Here is a 24,184-nt window from a genome sequence, read left to right on the forward strand (position 1 = left end):
CCCCTTGTATATCAAAATACTGGAAGGGGTCACATATGAGGAATTGGACTTTGTGTTCTCACATGGAAAAAACAAGTACACAGCAACATAAGAAGTGGAAAGTATACATTATGATTAAAGAGAGAAAAATAAAAGTATAGCAGTTACAATAAGTGAATATTGGTCACAGCAGGTGATACTTGTCAGTGTGAACAGTAATAGTTGAGTGAAGTCATATCACTTTATACTTCCAAGTGATTTAATAATACTACTATCTGTACCAAGTAGACCTACTGCACATGTAAACAGAGCTACTACCTTTAAACACTGCATCTTAAATCTGTCTTAAATAGTCTTGAGAAGAAATGCTGCCATTTTCCCAAAGTAACTGCAAACAAATGCTGCCATTTGTTTAAAAAACAGCTTTATACCCTTTATAACATGTGTGTAACGATGCAATGTGACATGGCTCTGTTTTTCAAAATCCAACTGTATATACTTTCCCCATATCCAACCGTTTTCATTGTATTTTGACACTTGCTTTGGCAATGTAAACGTATGTTTTCTCATGCCAATGAAGCTCCTTTAAATGTAATTGATTTGGCAGTTCTTGAACCTCCAACATGTTCTAACTGAACATCACCGGAGAGACACCAATGTCCGCAACGTTTGCACAATGCCATGAAACAAAATATAAAATAGGGATTAAAGTAAATTTTCTCCCAGAATGTTGCAGTTTAACCCATTTAGACCTGTTGCAACATACTGTAAGTTATATCTTTCAATCCGGATGCTATACCTCTGTGTCTCATTAGTTGTATGTATGTTATATGTTTTCAGAAACCTTAGGTTAGGTTTTAGAAGGTGTTTTTAGAATCGGTCTCAGGTCTAAATGGGTTAAAGCATGTTTCCGTATATTATTAATCAAATGTATGGAAACTATTCCATGGTTATTACATGGTTCCTTTTAATCTCCATGTCCCCTATAAGAGTACCATTTAAATTGTCTGCCGTATTAAGCTATGATAATATGCTGTGGTATTTTGAAAATACAGGGTTCACAATTTGATAATGGCTAGGATGTTTTCCCAACCAGACACTTAAGACCATTCCATGCTCTCTGAATCCAAGAGTGCATCATAGTGTTGGGAGGAGCTGGTGATCACTTTGGTCAGTGGCGTCATTGGGGGGTCACCTGTGTCCCACTCTGGTTCAGAATCAGATCCACTGGAGCTGGACATGCTCAAGTGGATCAACACTGGAGCATGTCGGGGCAACACAAATATGTCCATGGAGGGTCCGGAAAGCTGCTGCTTTTTCTTGGTGCCTAGAGAGAGTGAAGAGACAGAGGGAGAAGTTATCATTATACACACAAGAAGAAATGAAAACGCTTGCAATATTATTTGAGTGATTATTGTATTAGTGTTTGTATTCAGAGTTTGCGTGTCTGCATGCATTTTAATTCGGTCATTAACCCTTACCTGTAGGCCTACATGTCCTTGAAGAACGCTGGTATGGTTCAAAGCGATGCTTTTTCAGGCCTTCTAGTTTGAGTTTTAATCTGTTGCTCTCCTGTTGTCTCATGGTCATTAATGTAGTCATGGTGTGTTTCTTGACTCCTCTTTCTCCTGCTGCTTCCTAGGTTCAAATGATCTGCTCTGAAGGAAACACTGACCACTCTTTATATGCAGTCTAGTCAGGGTACTCAGGGAAGATGTTACCTGGTTGGTCACAGTAGCATGGCCGGCCCCTCTCTGACCATTAACACCTTTCCCAAGGTGTCTGTGAGGGGGGTGGGGGGATTGATTGTATTAACATCTTGCAGAATGTGTACAGTTCAATGAAGGTACAGGTCGACTAAAAGATTACCTTATTCTTCTCTTTGGGAATTTTGTCCAGCTGCCTACAGATACAATTATACTGCTTTACAGTACATTTAGCAATTAAAAGCACTACAAGTAACTTCATGGAATAAATTATAGCCTACTTGGTTTTACTCACATTATTTAGAATAGAATATTAAGTGTCCACTCAAGTCATTCTGTTCAGTTGACAGCTAACCTAGTGGGGGGAGTGTTTATGCAAGCCATTAGGGGTGGAGACAAGTATCTATTGTCACACCCATTCCTGGGCTCAGAGGTGCTAAATCTTTGGAATCTTTGAAGGGGAAGTTTCAGATGGTCATATCTTCTTCATTTTTCACCCAATTTCAATGAGCAATACATCATATGAAAGGTTACATTATGCAGTTTCATAATATGTAAAAAACTGAAAAATGACCATGGCCCCCTTGTATATCAAAATACTGGAAGGGGTCACATATGAGGAATTGGACTTTGTGTTCTCACATGGAAAAAACAAGTACACAGCAACATAAGAAGTGGAAAGTATACATTATGATTAAAGAGAGAAAAATAAAAGTATAGCAGTTACAATAAGTGAATATTGGTCACAGCAGGTGATACTTGTCAGTGTGAACAGTAATAGTTGAGTGAAGTCATATCACTTTATACTTCCAAGTGATTTAATAATACTACTATCTGTACCAAGTAGACCTACTGCACATGTAAACAGAGCTACTACCTTTAAACACTGCATCTTAAATCTGTCTTAAATAGTCTTGAGAAGAAATGCTGCCATTTTCCCAAAGTAACTGCAAACAAATGCTGCCATTTGTTTAAAAAACAGCTTTATACCCTTTATAACATGTGTGTAACGATGCAATGTGACATGGCTCTGTTTTTCAAAATCCAACTGTATATACTTTCCCCATATCCAACCGTTTTCATTGTATTTTGACACTTGCTTTGGCAATGTAAACGTATGTTTTCTCATGCCAATGAAGCTCCTTTAAATGTAATTGATTTGGCAGTTCTTGAACCTCCAACATGTTCTAACTGAACATCACCGGAGAGACACCAATGTCCGCAACGTTTGCACAATGCCATGAAACAAAATATAAAATAGGGATTAAAGTAAATTTTCTCCCAGAATGTTGCAGTTTAACCCATTTAGACCTGTTGCAACATACTGTAAGTTATATCTTTCAATCCGGATGCTATACCTCTGTGTCTCATTAGTTGTATGTATGTTATATGTTTTCAGAAACCTTAGGTTAGGTTTTAGAAGGTGTTTTTAGAATCGGTCTCAGGTCTAAATGGGTTAAAGCATGTTTCCGTATATTATTAATCAAATGTATGGAAACTATTCCATGGTTATTACATGGTTCCTTTTAATCTCCATGTCCCCTATAAGAGTACCATTTAAATTGTCTGCCGTATTAAGCTATGATAATATGCTGTGGTATTTTGAAAATACAGGGTTCACAATTTGATAATGGCTAGGATGTTTTCCCAACCAGACACTTAAGACCATTCCATGCTCTCTGAATCCAAGAGTGCATCATAGTGTTGGGAGGAGCTGGTGATCACTTTGGTCAGTGGCGTCATTGGGGGGTCACCTGTGTCCCACTCTGGTTCAGAATCAGATCCACTGGAGCTGGACATGCTCAAGTGGATCAACACTGGAGCATGTCGGGGCAACACAAATATGTCCATGGAGGGTCCGGAAAGCTGCTGCTTTTTCTTGGTGCCTAGAGAGAGTGAAGAGACAGAGGGAGAAGTTATCATTATACACACAAGAAGAAATGAAAACGCTTGCAATATTATTTGAGTGATTATTGTATTAGTGTTTGTATTCAGAGTTTGCGTGTCTGCATGCATTTTAATTCGGTCATTAACCCTTACCTGTAGGCCTACATGTCCTTGAAGAACGCTGGTATGGTTCAAAGCGATGCTTTTTCAGGCCTTCTAGTTTGAGTTTTAATCTGTTGCTCTCCTGTTGTCTCATGGTCATTAATGTAGTCATGGTGTGTTTCTTGACTCCTCTTTCTCCTGCTGCTTCCTAGGTTCAAATGATCTGCTCTGAAGGAAACACTGACCACTCTTTATATGCAGTCTAGTCAGGGTACTCAGGGAAGATGTTACCTGGTTGGTCACAGTAGCATGGCCGGCCCCTCTCTGACCATTAACACCTTTCCCAAGGTGTCTGTGAGGGGGGTGGGGGGATTGATTGTATTAACATCTTGCAGAATGTGTACAGTTCAATGAAGGTACAGGTCGACTAAAAGATTACCTTATTCTTCTCTTTGGGAATTTTGTCCAGCTGCCTACAGATACAATTATACTGCTTTACAGTACATTTAGCAATTAAAAGCACTACAAGTAACTTCATGGAATAAATTATAGCCTACTTGGTTTTACTCACATTATTTAGAATAGAATATTAAGTGTCCACTCAAGTCATTCTGTTCAGTTGACAGCTAACCTAGTGGGGGGAGTGTTTATGCAAGCCATTAGGGGTGGAGACAAGTATCTATTGTCACACCCATTCCTGGGCTCAGAGGTGCTAAATCTTTGGAATCTTTGAAGGGGAAGTTTCAGATGGTCATATCTTCTTCATTTTTCACCCAATTTCAATGAGCAATACATCATATGAAAGGTTACATTATGCAGTTTCATAATATGTAAAAAACTGAAAAATGACCATGGCCCCCTTGTATATCAAAATACTGGAAGGGGTCACATATGAGGAATTGGACTTTGTGTTCTCACATGGAAAAAACAAGTACACAGCAACATAAGAAGTGGAAAGTATAAATTATGATTAAAGAGAGAAAAATAAAAGTATAGCAGTTACAATAAGTGAATATTGGTCACAGCAGGTGATACTTGTCAGTGTGAACAGTAATAGTTGAGTGAAGTCATATCACTTTATACTTCCAAGTGATTTAATAATACTACTATCTGTACCAAGTAGACCTACTGCACATGTAAACAGAGCTACTACCTTTAAACACTGCATCTTAAATCTGTCTTAAATAGTCTTGAGAAGAAATGCTGCCATTTTCCCAAAGTAACTGCAAACAAATGCTGCCATTTGTTTAAAAAACAGCTTTATACCCTTTATAACATGTGTGTAACGATGCAATGTGACATGGCTCTGTTTTTCAAAATCCAACTGTATATACTTTCCCCATATCCAACCGTTTTCATTGTATTTTGACACTTGCTTTGGCAATGTAAACGTATGTTTTCTCATGCCAATGAAGCTCCTTTAAATGTAATTGATTTGGCAGTTCTTGAACCTCCAACATGTTCTAACTGAACATCACCGGAGAGACACCAATGTCCGCAACGTTTGCACAATGCCATGAAACAAAATATAAAATAGGGATTAAAGTAAATTTTCTCCCAGAATGTTGCAGTTTAACCCATTTAGACCTGTTGCAACATACTGTAAGTTATATCTTTCAATCCGGATGCTATACCTCTGTGTCTCATTAGTTGTATGTATGTTATATGTTTTCAGAAACCTTAGGTTAGGTTTTAGAAGGTGTTTTTAGAATCGGTCTCAGGTCTAAATGGGTTAAAGCATGTTTCCGTATATTATTAATCAAATGTATGGAAACTATTCCATGGTTATTACATGGTTCCTTTTAATCTCCATGTCCCCTATAAGAGTACCATTTAAATTGTCTGCCGTATTAAGCTATGATAATATGCTGTGGTATTTTGAAAATACAGGGTTCACAATTTGATAATGGCTAGGATGTTTTCCCAACCAGACACTTAAGACCATTCCATGCTCTCTGAATCCAAGAGTGCATCATAGTGTTGGGAGGAGCTGGTGATCACTTTGGTCAGTGGCGTCATTGGGGGGTCACCTGTGTCCCACTCTGGTTCAGAATCAGATCCACTGGAGCTGGACATGCTCAAGTGGATCAACACTGGAGCATGTCGGGGCAACACAAATATGTCCATGGAGGGTCCGGAAAGCTGCTGCTTTTTCTTGGTGCCTAGAGAGAGTGAAGAGACAGAGGGAGAAGTTATCATTATACACACAAGAAGAAATGAAAACGCTTGCAATATTATTTGAGTGATTATTGTATTAGTGTTTGTATTCAGAGTTTGCGTGTCTGCATGCATTTTAATTCGGTCATTAACCCTTACCTGTAGGCCTACATGTCCTTGAAGAACGCTGGTATGGTTCAAAGCGATGCTTTTTCAGGCCTTCTAGTTTGAGTTTTAATCTGTTGCTCTCCTGTTGTCTCATGGTCATTAATGTAGTCATGGTGTGTTTCTTGACTCCTCTTTCTCCTGCTGCTTCCTAGGTTCAAATGATCTGCTCTGAAGGAAACACTGACCACTCTTTATATGCAGTCTAGTCAGGGTACTCAGGGAAGATGTTACCTGGTTGGTCACAGTAGCATGGCCGGCCCCTCTCTGACCATTAACACCTTTCCCAAGGTGTCTGTGAGGGGGGTGGGGGGATTGATTGTATTAACATCTTGCAGAATGTGTACAGTTCAATGAAGGTACAGGTCGACTAAAAGATTACCTTATTCTTCTCTTTGGGAATTTTGTCCAGCTGCCTACAGATACAATTATACTGCTTTACAGTACATTTAGCAATTAAAGGCACTACAAGTAACTTCATGGAATAAATTATAGCCTACTTGGTTTTACTCACATTATTTAGAATAGAATATTAAGTGTCCACTCAAGTGATTCTGTTCAGTTGACAGCTAACCTAGTGGGGGGAGTGTTTATGCAAGCCATTAGGGGTGGAGACAAGTATCTATTGTCACACCCATTCCTGGGCTCAGAGGTGCTAAATCTTTGGAATCTTTGAAGGGGAAGTTTCAGATGGTCATATCTTCTTCATTTTTCACCCAATTTCAATGAGCAATACATCATATGAAAGGTTACATTATGCAGTTTCATAATATGTAAAAAACTGAAAAATGACCATGGCCCCCTTGTATATCAAAATACTGGAAGGGGTCACATATGAGGAATTGGACTTTGTGTTCTCACATGGAAAAAACAAGTACACGGCAACATAAGAAGTGGAAAGTATACATTATGATTAAAGAGAGAAAAATAAAAGTATAGCAGTTACAATAAGTGAATATTGGTCACAGCAGGTGATACTTGTCAGTGTGAACAGTAATAGTTGAGTGAAGTCATATCACTTTATACTTCCAAGTGATTTAATAATACTACTATCTGTACCAAGTAGACCTACTGCACATGTAAACAGAGCTACTACCTTTAAACACTGCATCTTAAATCTGTCTTAAATAGTCTTGAGAAGAAATGCTGCCATTTTCCCAAAGTAACTGCAAACAAATGCTGCCATTTGTTTAAAAAACAGCTTTATACCCTTTATAACATGTGTGTAACGATGCAATGTGACATGGCTCTGTTTTTCAAAATCCAACTGTATATACTTTCCCCATATCCAACCGTTTTCATTGTATTTTGACACTTGCTTTGGCAATGTAAACGTATGTTTTCTCATGCCAATGAAGCTCCTTTAAATGTAATTGATTTGGCAGTTCTTGAACCTCCAACATGTTCTAACTGAACATCACCGGAGAGACACCAATGTCCGCAACGTTTGCACAATGCCATGAAACAAAATATAAAATAGGGATTAAAGTAAATTTTCTCCCAGAATGTTGCAGTTTAACCCATTTAGACCTGTTGCAACATACTGTAAGTTATATCTTTCAATCCGGATGCTATACCTCTGTGTCTCATTAGTTGTATGTATGTTATATGTTTTCAGAAACCTTAGGTTAGGTTTTAGAAGGTGTTTTTAGAATCGGTCTCAGGTCTAAATGGGTTAAAGCATGTTTCCGTATATTATTAATCAAATGTATGGAAACTATTCCATGGTTATTACATGGTTCCTTTTAATCTCCATGTCCCCTATAAGAGTACCATTTAAATTGTCTGCCGTATTAAGCTATGATAATATGCTGTGGTATTTTGAAAATACAGGGTTCACAATTTGATAATGGCTAGGATGTTTTCCCAACCAGACACTTAAGACCATTCCATGCTCTCTGAATCCAAGAGTGCATCATAGTGTTGGGAGGAGCTGGTGATCACTTTGGTCAGTGGCGTCATTGGGGGGTCACCTGTGTCCCACTCTGGTTCAGAATCAGATCCACTGGAGCTGGACATGCTCAAGTGGATCAACACTGGAGCATGTCGGGGCAACACAAATATGTCCATGGAGGGTCCGGAAAGCTGCTGCTTTTTCTTGGTGCCTAGAGAGAGTGAAGAGACAGAGGGAGAAGTTATCATTATACACACAAGAAGAAATGAAAACGCTTGCAATATTATTTGAGTGATTATTGTATTAGTGTTTGTATTCAGAGTTTGCGTGTCTGCATGCATTTTAATTCGGTCATTAACCCTTACCTGTAGGCCTACATGTCCTTGAAGAACGCTGGTATGGTTCAAAGCGATGCTTTTTCAGGCCTTCTAGTTTGAGTTTTAATCTGTTGCTCTCCTGTTGTCTCATGGTCATTAATGTAGTCATGGTGTGTTTCTTGACTCCTCTTTCTCCTGCTGCTTCCTAGGTTCAAATGATCTGCTCTGAAGGAAACACTGACCACTCTTTATATGCAGTCTAGTCAGGGTACTCAGGGAAGATGTTACCTGGTTGGTCACAGTAGCATGGCCGGCCCCTCTCTGACCATTAACACCTTTCCCAAGGTGTCTGTGAGGGGGGTGGGGGGATTGATTGTATTAACATCTTGCAGAATGTGTACAGTTCAATGAAGGTACAGGTCGACTAAAAGATTACCTTATTCTTCTCTTTGGGAATTTTGTCCAGCTGCCTACAGATACAATTATACTGCTTTACAGTACATTTAGCAATTAAAGGCACTACAAGTAACTTCATGGAATAAATTATAGCCTACTTGGTTTTACTCACATTATTTAGAATAGAATATTAAGTGTCCACTCAAGTGATTCTGTTCAGTTGACAGCTAACCTAGTGGGGGGAGTGTTTATGCAAGCCATTAGGGGTGGAGACAAGTATCTATTGTCACACCCATTCCTGGGCTCAGAGGTGCTAAATCTTTGGAATCTTTGAAGGGGAAGTTTCAGATGGTCATATCTTCTTCATTTTTCACCCAATTTCAATGAGCAATACATCATATGAAAGGTTACATTATGCAGTTTCATAATATGTAAAAAACTGAAAAATGACCATGGCCCCCTTGTATATCAAAATACTGGAAGGGGTCACATATGAGGAATTGGACTTTGTGTTCTCACATGGAAAAAACAAGTACACGGCAACATAAGAAGTGGAAAGTATACATTATGATTAAAGAGAGAAAAATAAAAGTATAGCAGTTACAATAAGTGAATATTGGTCACAGCAGGTGATACTTGTCAGTGTGAACAGTAATAGTTGAGTGAAGTCATATCACTTTATACTTCCAAGTGATTTAATAATACTACTATCTGTACCAAGTAGACCTACTGCACATGTAAACAGAGCTACTACCTTTAAACACTGCATCTTAAATCTGTCTTAAATAGTCTTGAGAAGAAATGCTGCCATTTTCCCAAAGTAACTGCAAACAAATGCTGCCATTTGTTTAAAAAACAGCTTTATACCCTTTATAACATGTGTGTAACGATGCAATGTGACATGGCTCTGTTTTTCAAAATCCAACTGTATATACTTTCCCCATATCCAACCGTTTTCATTGTATTTTGACACTTGCTTTGGCAATGTAAACGTATGTTTTCTCATGCCAATGAAGCTCCTTTAAATGTAATTGATTTGGCAGTTCTTGAACCTCCAACATGTTCTAACTGAACATCACCGGAGAGACACCAATGTCCGCAACGTTTGCACAATGCCATGAAACAAAATATAAAATAGGGATTAAAGTAAATTTTCTCCCAGAATGTTGCAGTTTAACCCATTTAGACCTGTTGCAACATACTGTAAGTTATATCTTTCAATCCGGATGCTATACCTCTGTGTCTCATTAGTTGTATGTATGTTATATGTTTTCAGAAACCTTAGGTTAGGTTTTAGAAGGTGTTTTTAGAATCGGTCTCAGGTCTAAATGGGTTAAAGCATGTTTCCGTATATTATTAATCAAATGTATGGAAACTATTCCATGGTTATTACATGGTTCCTTTTAATCTCCATGTCCCCTATAAGAGTACCATTTAAATTGTCTGCCGTATTAAGCTATGATAATATGCTGTGGTATTTTGAAAATACAGGGTTCACAATTTGATAATGGCTAGGATGTTTTCCCAACCAGACACTTAAGACCATTCCATGCTCTCTGAATCCAAGAGTGCATCATAGTGTTGGGAGGAGCTGGTGATCACTTTGGTCAGTGGCGTCATTGGGGGGTCACCTGTGTCCCACTCTGGTTCAGAATCAGATCCACTGGAGCTGGACATGCTCAAGTGGATCAACACTGGAGCATGTCGGGGCAACACAAATATGTCCATGGAGGGTCCGGAAAGCTGCTGCTTTTTCTTGGTGCCTAGAGAGAGTGAAGAGACAGAGGGAGAAGTTATCATTATACACACAAGAAGAAATGAAAACGCTTGCAATATTATTTGAGTGATTATTGTATTAGTGTTTGTATTCAGAGTTTGCGTGTCTGCATGCATTTTAATTCGGTCATTAACCCTTACCTGTAGGCCTACATGTCCTTGAAGAACGCTGGTATGGTTCAAAGCGATGCTTTTTCAGGCCTTCTAGTTTGAGTTTTAATCTGTTGCTCTCCTGTTGTCTCATGGTCATTAATGTAGTCATGGTGTGTTTCTTGACTCCTCTTTCTCCTGCTGCTTCCTAGGTTCAAATGATCTGCTCTGAAGGAAACACTGACCACTCTTTATATGCAGTCTAGTCAGGGTACTCAGGGAAGATGTTACCTGGTTGGTCACAGTAGCATGGCCGGCCCCTCTCTGACCATTAACACCTTTCCCAAGGTGTCTGTGAGGGGGGTGGGGGGATTGATTGTATTAACATCTTGCAGAATGTGTACAGTTCAATGAAGGTACAGGTCGACTAAAAGATTACCTTATTCTTCTCTTTGGGAATTTTGTCCAGCTGCCTACAGATACAATTATACTGCTTTACAGTACATTTAGCAATTAAAGGCACTACAAGTAACTTCATGGAATAAATTATAGCCTACTTGGTTTTACTCACATTATTTAGAATAGAATATTAAGTGTCCACTCAAGTGATTCTGTTCAGTTGACAGCTAACCTAGTGGGGGGAGTGTTTATGCAAGCCATTAGGGGTGGAGACAAGTATCTATTGTCACACCCATTCCTGGGCTCAGAGGTGCTAAATCTTTGGAATCTTTGAAGGGGAAGTTTCAGATGGTCATATCTTCTTCATTTTTCACCCAATTTCAATGAGCAATACATCATATGAAAGGTTACATTATGCAGTTTCATAATATGTAAAAAACTGAAAAATGACCATGGCCCCCTTGTATATCAAAATACTGGAAGGGGTCACATATGAGGAATTGGACTTTGTGTTCTCACATGGAAAAAACAAGTACACAGCAACATAAGAAGTGGAAAGTATACATTATGATTAAAGAGAGAAAAATAAAAGTATAGCAGTTACAATAAGTGAATATTGGTCACAGCAGGTGATACTTGTCAGTGTGAACAGTAATAGTTGAGTGAAGTCATATCACTTTATACTTCCAAGTGATTTAATAATACTACTATCTGTACCAAGTAGACCTACTGCACATGTAAACAGAGCTACTACCTTTAAACACTGCATCTTAAATCTGTCTTAAATAGTCTTGAGAAGAAATGCTGCCATTTTCCCAAAGTAACTGCAAACAAATGCTGCCATTTGTTTAAAAAACAGCTTTATACCCTTTATAACATGTGTGTAACGATGCAATGTGACATGGCTCTGTTTTTCAAAATCCAACTGTATATACTTTCCCCATATCCAACCGTTTTCATTGTATTTTGACACTTGCTTTGGCAATGTAAACGTATGTTTTCTCATGCCAATGAAGCTCCTTTAAATGTAATTGATTTGGCAGTTCTTGAACCTCCAACATGTTCTAACTGAACATCACCGGAGAGACACCAATGTCCGCAACGTTTGCACAATGCCATGAAACAAAATATAAAATAGGGATTAAAGTAAATTTTCTCCCAGAATGTTGCAGTTTAACCCATTTAGACCTGTTGCAACATACTGTAAGTTATATCTTTCAATCCGGATGCTATACCTCTGTGTCTCATTAGTTGTATGTATGTTATATGTTTTCAGAAACCTTAGGTTAGGTTTTAGAAGGTGTTTTTAGAATCGGTCTCAGGTCTAAATGGGTTAAAGCATGTTTCCGTATATTATTAATCAAATGTATGGAAACTATTCCATGGTTATTACATGGTTCCTTTTAATCTCCATGTCCCCTATAAGAGTACCATTTAAATTGTCTGCCGTATTAAGCTATGATAATATGCTGTGGTATTTTGAAAATACAGGGTTCACAATTTGATAATGGCTAGGATGTTTTCCCAACCAGACACTTAAGACCATTCCATGCTCTCTGAATCCAAGAGTGCATCATAGTGTTGGGAGGAGCTGGTGATCACTTTGGTCAGTGGCGTCATTGGGGGGTCACCTGTGTCCCACTCTGGTTCAGAATCAGATCCACTGGAGCTGGACATGCTCAAGTGGATCAACACTGGAGCATGTCGGGGCAACACAAATATGTCCATGGAGGGTCCGGAAAGCTGCTGCTTTTTCTTGGTGCCTAGAGAGAGTGAAGAGACAGAGGGAGAAGTTATCATTATACACACAAGAAGAAATGAAAACGCTTGCAATATTATTTGAGTGATTATTGTATTAGTGTTTGTATTCAGAGTTTGCGTGTCTGCATGCATTTTAATTCGGTCATTAACCCTTACCTGTAGGCCTACATGTCCTTGAAGAACGCTGGTATGGTTCAAAGCGATGCTTTTTCAGGCCTTCTAGTTTGAGTTTTAATCTGTTGCTCTCCTGTTGTCTCATGGTCATTAATGTAGTCATGGTGTGTTTCTTGACTCCTCTTTCTCCTGCTGCTTCCTAGGTTCAAATGATCTGCTCTGAAGGAAACACTGACCACTCTTTATATGCAGTCTAGTCAGGGTACTCAGGGAAGATGTTACCTGGTTGGTCACAGTAGCATGGCCGGCCCCTCTCTGACCATTAACACCTTTCCCAAGGTGTCTGTGAGGGGGGTGGGGGGATTGATTGTATTAACATCTTGCAGAATGTGTACAGTTCAATGAAGGTACAGGTCGACTAAAAGATTACCTTATTCTTCTCTTTGGGAATTTTGTCCAGCTGCCTACAGATACAATTATACTGCTTTACAGTACATTTAGCAATTAAAGGCACTACAAGTAACTTCATGGAATAAATTATAGCCTACTTGGTTTTACTCACATTATTTAGAATAGAATATTAAGTGTCCACTCAAGTGATTCTGTTCAGTTGACAGCTAACCTAGTGGGGGGAGTGTTTATGCAAGCCATTAGGGGTGGAGACAAGTATCTATTGTCACACCCATTCCTGGGCTCAGAGGTGCTAAATCTTTGGAATCTTTGAAGGGGAAGTTTCAGATGGTCATATCTTCTTCATTTTTCGCCAATTTCAATGAGCAATACATCATATGAAAGGTTACATTATGCAGTTTCATAATATGTAAAAAACTGAAAAATGACCATGGCCCCCTTGTATATCAAAATACTGGAAGGGGTCACATATGAGGAATTGGACTTTGTGTTCTCACATGGAAAAAACAAGTACACAGCAACATAAGAAGTGGAAAGTATACATTATGATTAAAGAGAGAAAAATAAAAGTATAGCAGTTACAATAAGTGAATATTGGTCACAGCAGGTGATACTTGTCAGTGTGAACAGTAATAGTTGAGTGAAGTCATATCACTTTATACTTCCAAGTGATTTAATAATACTACTATCTGTACCAAGTAGACCTACTGCACATGTAAACAGAGCTACTACCTTTAAACACTGCATCTTAAATCTGTCTTAAATAGTCTTGAGAAGAAATGCTGCCATTTTCCCAAAGTAACTGCAAACAAATGCTGCCATTTGTTTAAAAAACAGCTTTATACCCTTTATAACATGTGTGTAACGATGCAATGTGACATGGCTCTGTTTTTCAAAATCCAACTGTATATACTTTCCCCATATCCAACCGTTTTCATTGTATTTTGACACTTGCTTTGGCAATGTAAACGTATGTTTTCTCATGCCAATGAAGCTCCTTTAAATGTAATTGATTTGGCAGTTCTTGAACCTCCAACATGTTCTAACTGAACATCACCGGAGAGACACCAATGTCCGCAACGTTTGCACAATGCCATGAAACAAAATATAAAATAGGGATTAAAGTAAATTTTCTCCCAGAATGTTGCAGTTTAACCCATTTAGACCTGTTGCAACATACTGTAAGTTATATCTTTCAATCCGGATGCTATACCTCTGTGTCTCATTAGTTGTATGTATGTTATATGTTTTCAGAAACCTTAGGTTAGGTTTTAGAAGGTGTTTTTAGAATCGGTCTCAGGTCTAAATGGGTTAAAGCATGTTTCCGTATATTATTAATCAAATGTATGGAAACTATTCCATGGTTATTACATGGTTCCTTTTAATCTCCATGTCCCCTATAAGAGTACCATTTAAATTGTCTGCCGTATTAAGCTATGATAATATGCTGTGGTATTTTGAAAATACAGGGTTCACAATTTGATAATGGCTAGGATGTTTTCCCAACCAGACACTTAAGACCATTCCATGCTCTCTGAATCCAAGAGTGCATCATAGTGTTGGGAGGAGCTGGTGATCACTTTGGTCAGTGGCGTCATTGGGGGGTCACCTGTGTCCCACTCTGGTTCAGAATCAGATCCACTGGAGCTGGACATGCTCAAGTGGATCAACACTGGAGCATGTCGGGGCAACACAAATATGTCCATGGAGGGTCCGGAAAGCTGCTGCTTTTTCTTGGTGCCTAGAGAGAGTGAAGAGACAGAGGGAGAAGTTATCATTATACACACAAGAAGAAATGAAAACGCTTGCAATATTATTTGAGTGATTATTGTATTAGTGTTTGTATTCAGAGTTTGCGTGTCTGCATGCATTTTAATTCGGTCATTAACCCTTACCTGTAGGCCTACATGTCCTTGAAGAACGCTGGTATGGTTCAAAGCGATGCTTTTTCAGGCCTTCTAGTTTGAGTTTTAATCTGTTGCTCTCCTGTTGTCTCATGGTCATTAATGTAGTCATGGTGTGTTTCTTGACTCCTCTTTCTCCTGCTGCTTCCTAGGTTCAAATGATCTGCTCTGAAGGAAACACTGACCACTCTTTATATGCAGTCTAGTCAGGGTACTCAGGGAAGATGTTACCTGGTTGGTCACAGTAGCATGGCCGGCCCCTCTCTGACCATTAACACCTTTCCCAAGGTGTCTGTGAGGGGGGTGGGGGGATTGATTGTATTAACATCTTGCAGAATGTGTACAGTTCAATGAAGGTACAGGTCGACTAAAAGATTACCTTATTCTTCTCTTTGGGAATTTTGTCCAGCTGCCTACAGATACAATTATACTGCTTTACAGTACATTTAGCAATTAAAGGCACTACAAGTAACTTCATGGAATAAATTATAGCCTACTTGGTTTTACTCACATTATTTAGAATAGAATATTAAGTGTCCACTCAAGTGATTCTGTTCAGTTGACAGCTAACCTAGTGGGGGGAGTGTTTATGCAAGCCATTAGGGGTGGAGACAAGTATCTATTGTCACACCCATTCCTGGGCTCAGAGGTGCTAAATCTTTGGAATCTTTGAAGGGGAAGTTTCAGATGGTCATATCTTCTTCATTTTTCACCCAATTTCAATGAGCAATACATCATATGAAAGGTTACATTATGCAGTTTCATAATATGTAAAAAACTGAAAAATGACCATGGCCCCCTTGTATATCAAAATACTGGAAGGGGTCACATATGAGGAATTGGACTTTGTGTTCTCACATGGAAAAAACAAGTACACAGCAACATAAGAAGTGGAAAGTATACATTATGATTAAAGAGAGAAAAATAAAAGTATAGCAGTTACAATAAGTGAATATTGGTCACAGCAGGTGATACTTGTCAGTGTGAACAGTAATAGTTGAGTGAAGTCATATCACTTTATACTTCCAAGTGATTTAATAATACTACTATCTGTACCAAGTAGACCTACTGCACATGTAAACAGAGCTACTACCTTTAAACACTGCATCTTAAATCTGTCTTAAATAGTCTTGAGAAGAAATGCTGCCATTTTCCCAAAGTAACTGCAAACAAATGCTGCCATTTGTTTAAAAAACAGCTTTATACCCTTTATAACATGTGTGTAACGATGCAATGTGACATGGCTCTGTTTTTCAAAATCCAACTGTATATACTTTCCCCATATCCAACCGTTTTCATTGTATTTTGACACTTGCTTTGGCAATGTAAACGTATGTTTTCTCATGCCAATGAAGCTCCTTTAAATGTAATTGATTTGGCAGTTCTTGAACCTCCAACATGTTCTAACTGAACATCACCGGAGAGACACCAATGTCCGCAACGTTTGCACAATGCCATGAAACAAAATATAAAATAGGGATTAAAGTAAATTTTCTCCCAGAATGTTGCAGTTTAACCCATTTAGACCTGTTGCAACATACTGTAAGTTATATCTTTCAATCCGGATGCTATACCTCTGTGTCTCATTAGTTGTATGTATGTTATATGTTTTCAGAAACCTTATGTTAGGTTTTAGAAGGTGTTTTTAGAATCGGTCTCAGGTCTAAATGGGTTAAAGCATGTTTCCGTATATTATTAATCAAATGTATGGAAACTATTCCATGGTTATTACATGGTTCCTTTTAATCTCCATGTCCCCTATAAGAGTACCATTTAAATTGTCTGCCGTATTAAGCTATGATAATATGCTGTGGTATTTTGAAAATACAGGGTTCACAATTTGATAATGGCTAGGATGTTTTCCCAACCAGACACTTAAGACCATTCCATGCTCTCTGAATCCAAGAGTGCATCATAGTGTTGGGAGGAGCTGGTGATCACTTTGGTCAGTGGCGTCATTGGGGGGTCACCTGTGTCCCACTCTGGTTCAGAATCAGATCCACTGGAGCTGGACATGCTCAAGTGGATCAACACTGGAGCATGTCGGGGCAACACAAATATGTCCATGGAGGGTCCGGAAAGCTGCTGCTTTTTCTTGGTGCCTAGAGAGAGTGAAGAGACAGAGGGAGAAGTTATCATTATACACACAAGAAGAAATGAAAACGCTTGCAATATTATTTGAGTGATTATTGTATTAGTGTTTGTATTCAGAGTTTGCGTGTCTGCATGCATTTTAATTCGGTCATTAACCCTTACCTGTAGGCCTACATGTCCTTGAAGAACGCTGGTATGGTTCAAAGCGATGCTTTTTCAGGCCTTCTAGTTTGAGTTTTAATCTGTTGCTCTCCTGTTGTCTCATGGTCATTAATGTAGTCATGGTGTGTTTCTTGACTCCTCTTTCTCCTGCTGCTTCCTAGGTTCAAATGATCTGCTCTGAAGGAAACACTGACCACTCTTTATATGCAGTCTAGTCAGGGTACTCAGGGAAGATGTTACCTGGTTGGTCACAGTAGCATGGCCGGCCCCTCTCTGACCATTAACACCTTTCCCAAGGTGTCTGTGAGGGGGGTGGGGGGATTGATTGTATTAACATCTTGCAGAATGTGTACAGTTCAATGAAGGTACAGGTCGACTAAAAGATTACCTTATTCTTCTCTTTGGGAATTTTGTCCAGCTGCCTACAGATACAATTATACTGCTTTACAGTACATTTAGCAATTAAAAGCACTACAAGTAACTTCATGGAATAAATTATAGCCTACTTGGTTTTACTCACATTATTTAGAATAGAATATTAAGTGTCCACTCAAGTCATTCTGTTCAGTTGACAGCTAACCTAGTGGGGGGAGTGTTTATGCAAGCCATTAGGGGTGGAGACAAGTATCTATTGTCACACCCATTCCTGGGCTCAGAGGTGCTAAATCTTTGGAATCTTTGAAGGGGAAGTTTCAGATGGTCATATCTTCTTCATTTTTCACCCAATTTCAATGAGCAATACATCATATGAAAGGTTACATTATGCAGTTTCATAATATGTAAAAAACTGAAAAATGACCATGGCCCCCTTGTATATCAAAATACTGGAAGGGGTCACATATGAGGAATTGGACTTTGTGTTCTCACATGGAAAAAACAAGTACACAGCAACATAAGAAGTGGAAAGTATAAATTATGATTAAAGAGAGAAAAATAAAAGTATAGCAGTTACAATAAGTGAATATTGGTCACAGCAGGTGATACTTGTCAGTGTGAACAGTAATAGTTGAGTGAAGTCATATCACTTTATACTTCCAAGTGATTTAATAATACTACTATCTGTACCAAGTAGACCTACTGCACATGTAAACAGAGCTACTACCTTTAAACACTGCATCTTAAATCTGTCTTAAATAGTCTTGAGAAGAAATGCTGCCATTTTCCCAAAGTAACTGCAAACAAATGCTGCCATTTGTTTAAAAAACAGCTTTATACCCTTTATAACATGTGTGTAACGATGCAATGTGACATGGCTCTGTTTTTCAAAATCCAACTGTATATACTTTCCCCATATCCAACCGTTTTCATTGTATTTTGACACTTGCTTTGGCAATGTAAACGTATGTTTTCTCATGCCAATGAAGCTCCTTTAAATGTAATTGATTTGGCAGTTCTTGAACCTCCAACATGTTCTAACTGAACATCACCGGAGAGACACCAATGTCCGCAACGTTTGCACAATGCCATGAAACAAAATATAAAATAGGGATTAAAGTAAATTTTCTCCCAGAATGTTGCAGTTTAACCCATTTAGACCTGTTGCAACATACTGTAAGTTATATCTTTCAATCCGGATGCTATACCTCTGTGTCTCATTAGTTGTATGTATGTTATATGTTTTCAGAAACCTTAGGTTAGGTTTTAGAAGGTGTTTTTAGAATCGGTCTCAGGTCTAAATGGGTTAAAGCATGTTTCCGTATATTATTAATCAAATGTATGGAAACTATTCCATGGTTATTACATGGTTCCTTTTAATCTCCATGTCCCCTATAAGAGTACCATTTAAATTGTCTGCCGTATTAAGCTATGATAATATGCTGTGGTATTTTGAAAATACAGGGTTCACAATTTGATAATGGCTAGGATGTTTTCCCAACCAGACACTTAAGACCATTCCATGCTCTCTGAATCCAAGAGTGCATCATAGTGTTGGGAGGAGCTGGTGATCACTTTGGTCAGTGGCGTCATTGGGGGGTCACCTGTGTCCCACTCTGGTTCAGAATCAGATCCACTGGAGCTGGACATGCTCAAGTGGATCAACACTGGAGCATGTCGGGGCAACACAAATATGTCCATGGAGGGTCCGGAAAGCTGCTGCTTTTTCTTGGTGCCTAGAGAGAGTGAAGAGACAGAGGGAGAAGTTATCATTATACACACAAGAAGAAATGAAAACGCTTGCAATATTATTTGAGTGATTATTGTATTAGTGTTTGTATTCAGAGTTTGCGTGTCTGCATGCATTTTAATTCGGTCATTAACCCTTACCTGTAGGCCTACATGTCCTTGAAGAACGCTGGTATGGTTCAAAGCGATGCTTTTTCAGGCCTTCTAGTTTGAGTTTTAATCTGTTGCTCTCCTGTTGTCTCATGGTCATTAATGTAGTCATGGTGTGTTTCTTGACTCCTCTTTCTCCTGCTGCTTCCTAGGTTCAAATGATCTGCTCTGAAGGAAACACTGACCACTCTTTATATGCAGTCTAGTCAGGGTACTCAGGGAAGATGTTACCTGGTTGGTCACAGTAGCATGGCCGGCCCCTCTCTGACCATTAACACCTTTCCCAAGGTGTCTGTGAGGGGGGTGGGGGGATTGATTGTATTAACATCTTGCAGAATGTGTACAGTTCAATGAAGGTACAGGTCGACTAAAAGATTACCTTATTCTTCTCTTTGGGAATTTTGTCCAGCTGCCTACAGATACAATTATACTGCTTTACAGTACATTTAGCAATTAAAAGCACTACAAGTAACTTCATGGAATAAATTATAGCCTACTTGGTTTTACTCACATTATTTAGAATAGAATATTAAGTGTCCACTCAAGTCATTCTGTTCAGTTGACAGCTAACCTAGTGGGGGGAGTGTTTATGCAAGCCATTAGGGGTGGAGACAAGTATCTATTGTCACACCCATTCCTGGGCTCAGAGGTGCTAAATCTTTGGAATCTTTGAAGGGGAAGTTTCAGATGGTCATATCTTCTTCATTTTTCACCCAATTTCAATGAGCAATACATCATATGAAAGGTTACATTATGCAGTTTCATAATATGTAAAAAACTGAAAAATGACCATGGCCCCCTTGTATATCAAAATACTGGAAGGGGTCACATATGAGGAATTGGACTTTGTGTTCTCACATGGAAAAAACAAGTACACAGCAACATAAGAAGTGGAAAGTATACATTATGATTAAAGAGAGAAAAATAAAAGTATAGCAGTTACAATAAGTGAATATTGGTCACAGCAGGTGATACTTGTCAGTGTGAACAGTAATAGTTGAGTGAAGTCATATCACTTTATACTTCCAAGTGATTTAATAATACTACTATCTGTACCAAGTAGACCTACTGCACATGTAAACAGAGCTACTACCTTTAAACACTGCATCTTAAATCTGTCTTAAATAGTCTTGAGAAGAAATGCTGCCATTTTCCCAAAGTAACTGCAAACAAATGCTGCCATTTGTTTAAAAAACAGCTTTATACCCTTTATAACATGTGTGTAACGATGCAATGTGACATGGCTCTGTTTTTCAAAATCCAACTGTATATACTTTCCCCATATCCAACCGTTTTCATTGTATTTTGACACTTGCTTTGGCAATGTAAACGTATGTTTTCTCATGCCAATGAAGCTCCTTTAAATGTAATTGATTTGGCAGTTCTTGAACCTCCAACATGTTCTAACTGAACATCACCGGAGAGACACCAATGTCCGCAACGTTTGCACAATGCCATGAAACAAAATATAAAATAGGGATTAAAGTAAATTTTCTCCCAGAATGTTGCAGTTTAACCCATTTAGACCTGTTGCAACATACTGTAAGTTATATCTTTCAATCCGGATGCTATACCTCTGTGTCTCATTAGTTGTATGTATGTTATATGTTTTCAGAAACCTTAGGTTAGGTTTTAGAAGGTGTTTTTAGAATCGGTCTCAGGTCTAAATGGGTTAAAGCATGTTTCCGTATATTATTAATCAAATGTATGGAAACTATTCCATGGTTATTACATGGTTCCTTTTAATCTCCATGTCCCCTATAAGAGTACCATTTAAATTGTCTGCCGTATTAAGCTATGATAATATGCTGTGGTATTTTGAAAATACAGGGTTCACAATTTGATAATGGCTAGGATGTTTTCCCAACCAGACACTTAAGACCATTCCATGCTCTCTGAATCCAAGAGTGCATCATAGTGTTGGGAGGAGCTGGTGATCACTTTGGTCAGTGGCGTCATTGGGGGGTCACCTGTGTCCCACTCTGGTTCAGAATCAGATCCACTGGAGCTGGACATGCTCAAGTGGATCAACACTGGAGCATGTCGGGGCAACACAAATATGTCCATGGAGGGTCCGGAAAGCTGCTGCTTTTTCTTGGTGCCTAGAGAGAGTGAAGAGACAGAGGGAGAAGTTATCATTATACACACACAAGAAGAAATGAAAACGCTTGCAATATTATTTGAGTGATTATTGTATTAGTGTTTGTATTCAGAGTTTGCGTGTCTGCATGCATTTTAATTCGGTCATTAACCCTTACCTGTAGGCCTACATGTCCTTGAAGAACGCTGGTATGGTTCAAAGCGATGCTTTTTCAGGCCTTCTAGTTTGAGTTTTAATCTGTTGCTCTCCTGTTGTCTCATGGTCATTAATGTAGTCATGGTGTGTTTCTTGACTCCTCTTTCTCCTGCTGCTTCCTAGGTTCAAATGATCTGCTCTGAAGGAAACACTGACCACTCTTTATATGCAGTCTAGTCAGGGTACTCAGGGAAGATGTTACCTGGTTGGTCACAGTAGCATGGCCGGCCCCTCTCTGACCATTAACACCTTTCCCAAGGTGTCTGTGAGGGGGGTGGGGGGATTGATTGTATTAACATCTTGCAGAATGTGTACAGTTCAATGAAGGTACAGGTCGACTAAAAGATTACCTTATTCTTCTCTTTGGGAATTTTGTCCAGCTGCCTACAGATACAATTATACTGCTTTACAGTACATTTAGCAATTAAAGGCACTACAAGTAACTTCATGGAATAAATTATAGCCTACTTGGTTTTACTCACATTATTTAGAATAGAATATTAAGTGTCCACTCAAGTGATTCTGTTCAGTTGACAGCTAACCTAGTGGGGGGAGTGTTTATGCAAGCCATTAGGGGTGGAGACAAGTATCTATTGTCACACCCATTCCTGGGCTCAGAGGTGCTAAATCTTTGGAATCTTTGAAGGGGAAGTTTCAGATGGTCATATCTTCTTCATTTTTCACCCAATTTCAATGAGCAATACATCATATGAAAGGTTACATTATGCAGTTTCATAATATGTAAAAAACTGAAAAATGACCATGGCCCCCTTGTATATCAAAATACTGGAAGGGGTCACATATGAGGAATTGGACTTTGTGTTCTCACATGGAAAAAACAAGTACACAGCAACATAAGAAGTGGAAAGTATACATTATGATTAAAGAGAGAAAAATAAAAGTATAGCAGTTACAATAAGTGAATATTGGTCACAGCAGGTGATACTTGTCAGTGTGAACAGTAATAGTTGAGTGAAGTCATATCACTTTATACTTCCAAGTGATTTAATAATACTACTATCTGTACCAAGTAGACCTACTGCACATGTAAACAGAGCTACTACCTTTAAACACTGCATCTTAAATCTGTCTTAAATAGTCTTGAGAAGAAATGCTGCCATTTTCCCAAAGTAACTGCAAACAAATGCTGCCATTTGTTTAAAAAACAGCTTTATACCCTTTATAACATGTGTGTAACGATGCAATGTGACATGGCTCTGTTTTTCAAAATCCAACTGTATATACTTTCCCCATATCCAACCGTTTTCATTGTATTTTGACACTTGCTTTGGCAATGTAAACGTATGTTTTCTCATGCCAATGAAGCTCCTTTAAATGTAATTGATTTGGCAGTTCTTGAACCTCCAACATGTTCTAACTGAACATCACCGGAGAGACACCAATGTCCGCAACGTTTGCACAATGCCATGAAACAAAATATAAAATAGGGATTAAAGTACATTTTCTCCCAGAATGTTGCAGTTTAACCCATTTAGACCTGTTGCAACATACTGTAAGTTATATCTTTCAATCCGGATGCTATACCTCTGTGTCTCATTAGTTGTATGTATGTTATATGTTTTCAGAAACCTTAGGTTAGGTTTTAGAAGGTGTTTTTAGAATCGGTCTCAGGTCTAAATGGGTTAAAGCATGTTTCCGTATATTATTAATCAAATGTATGGAAACTATTCCATGGTTATTACATGGTTCCTTTTAATCTCCATGTCCCCTATAAGAGTACCATTTAAATTGTCTGCCGTATTAAGCTATGATAATATGCTGTGGTATTTTGAAAATACAGGGTTCACAATTTGATAATGGCTAGGATGTTTTCCCAACCAGACACTTAAGACCATTCCATGCTCTCTGAATCCAAGAGTGCATCATAGTGTTGGGAGGAGCTGGTGATCACTTTGGTCAGTGGCGTCATTGGGGGGTCACCTGTGTCCCACTCTGGTTCAGAATCAGATCCACTGGAGCTGGACATGCTCAAGTGGATCAACACTGGAGCATGTCGGGGCAACACAAATATGTCCATGGAGGGTCCGGAAAGCTGCTGCTTTTTCTTGGTGCCTAGAGAGAGTGAAGAGACAGAGGGAGAAGTTATCATTATACACACAAGAAGAAATTAAAACGCTTGCAATATTATTTGAGTGATTATTGTATTAGTGTTTGTATTCAGAGTTTGCGTGTCTGCATGCATTTTAATTCGGTCATTAACCCTTACCTGTAGGCCTACATGTCCTTGAAGAACGCTGGTATGGTTCAAAGCGATGCTTTTTCAGGCCTTCTAGTTTGAG

The sequence above is a fragment of the Electrona antarctica genome, assembly GCF_951216825.1.
Source record: "Electrona antarctica genome assembly, chromosome: 9".
NCBI classification, from domain to species: Eukaryota; Metazoa; Chordata; class Actinopteri; order Myctophiformes; family Myctophidae; genus Electrona; species Electrona antarctica.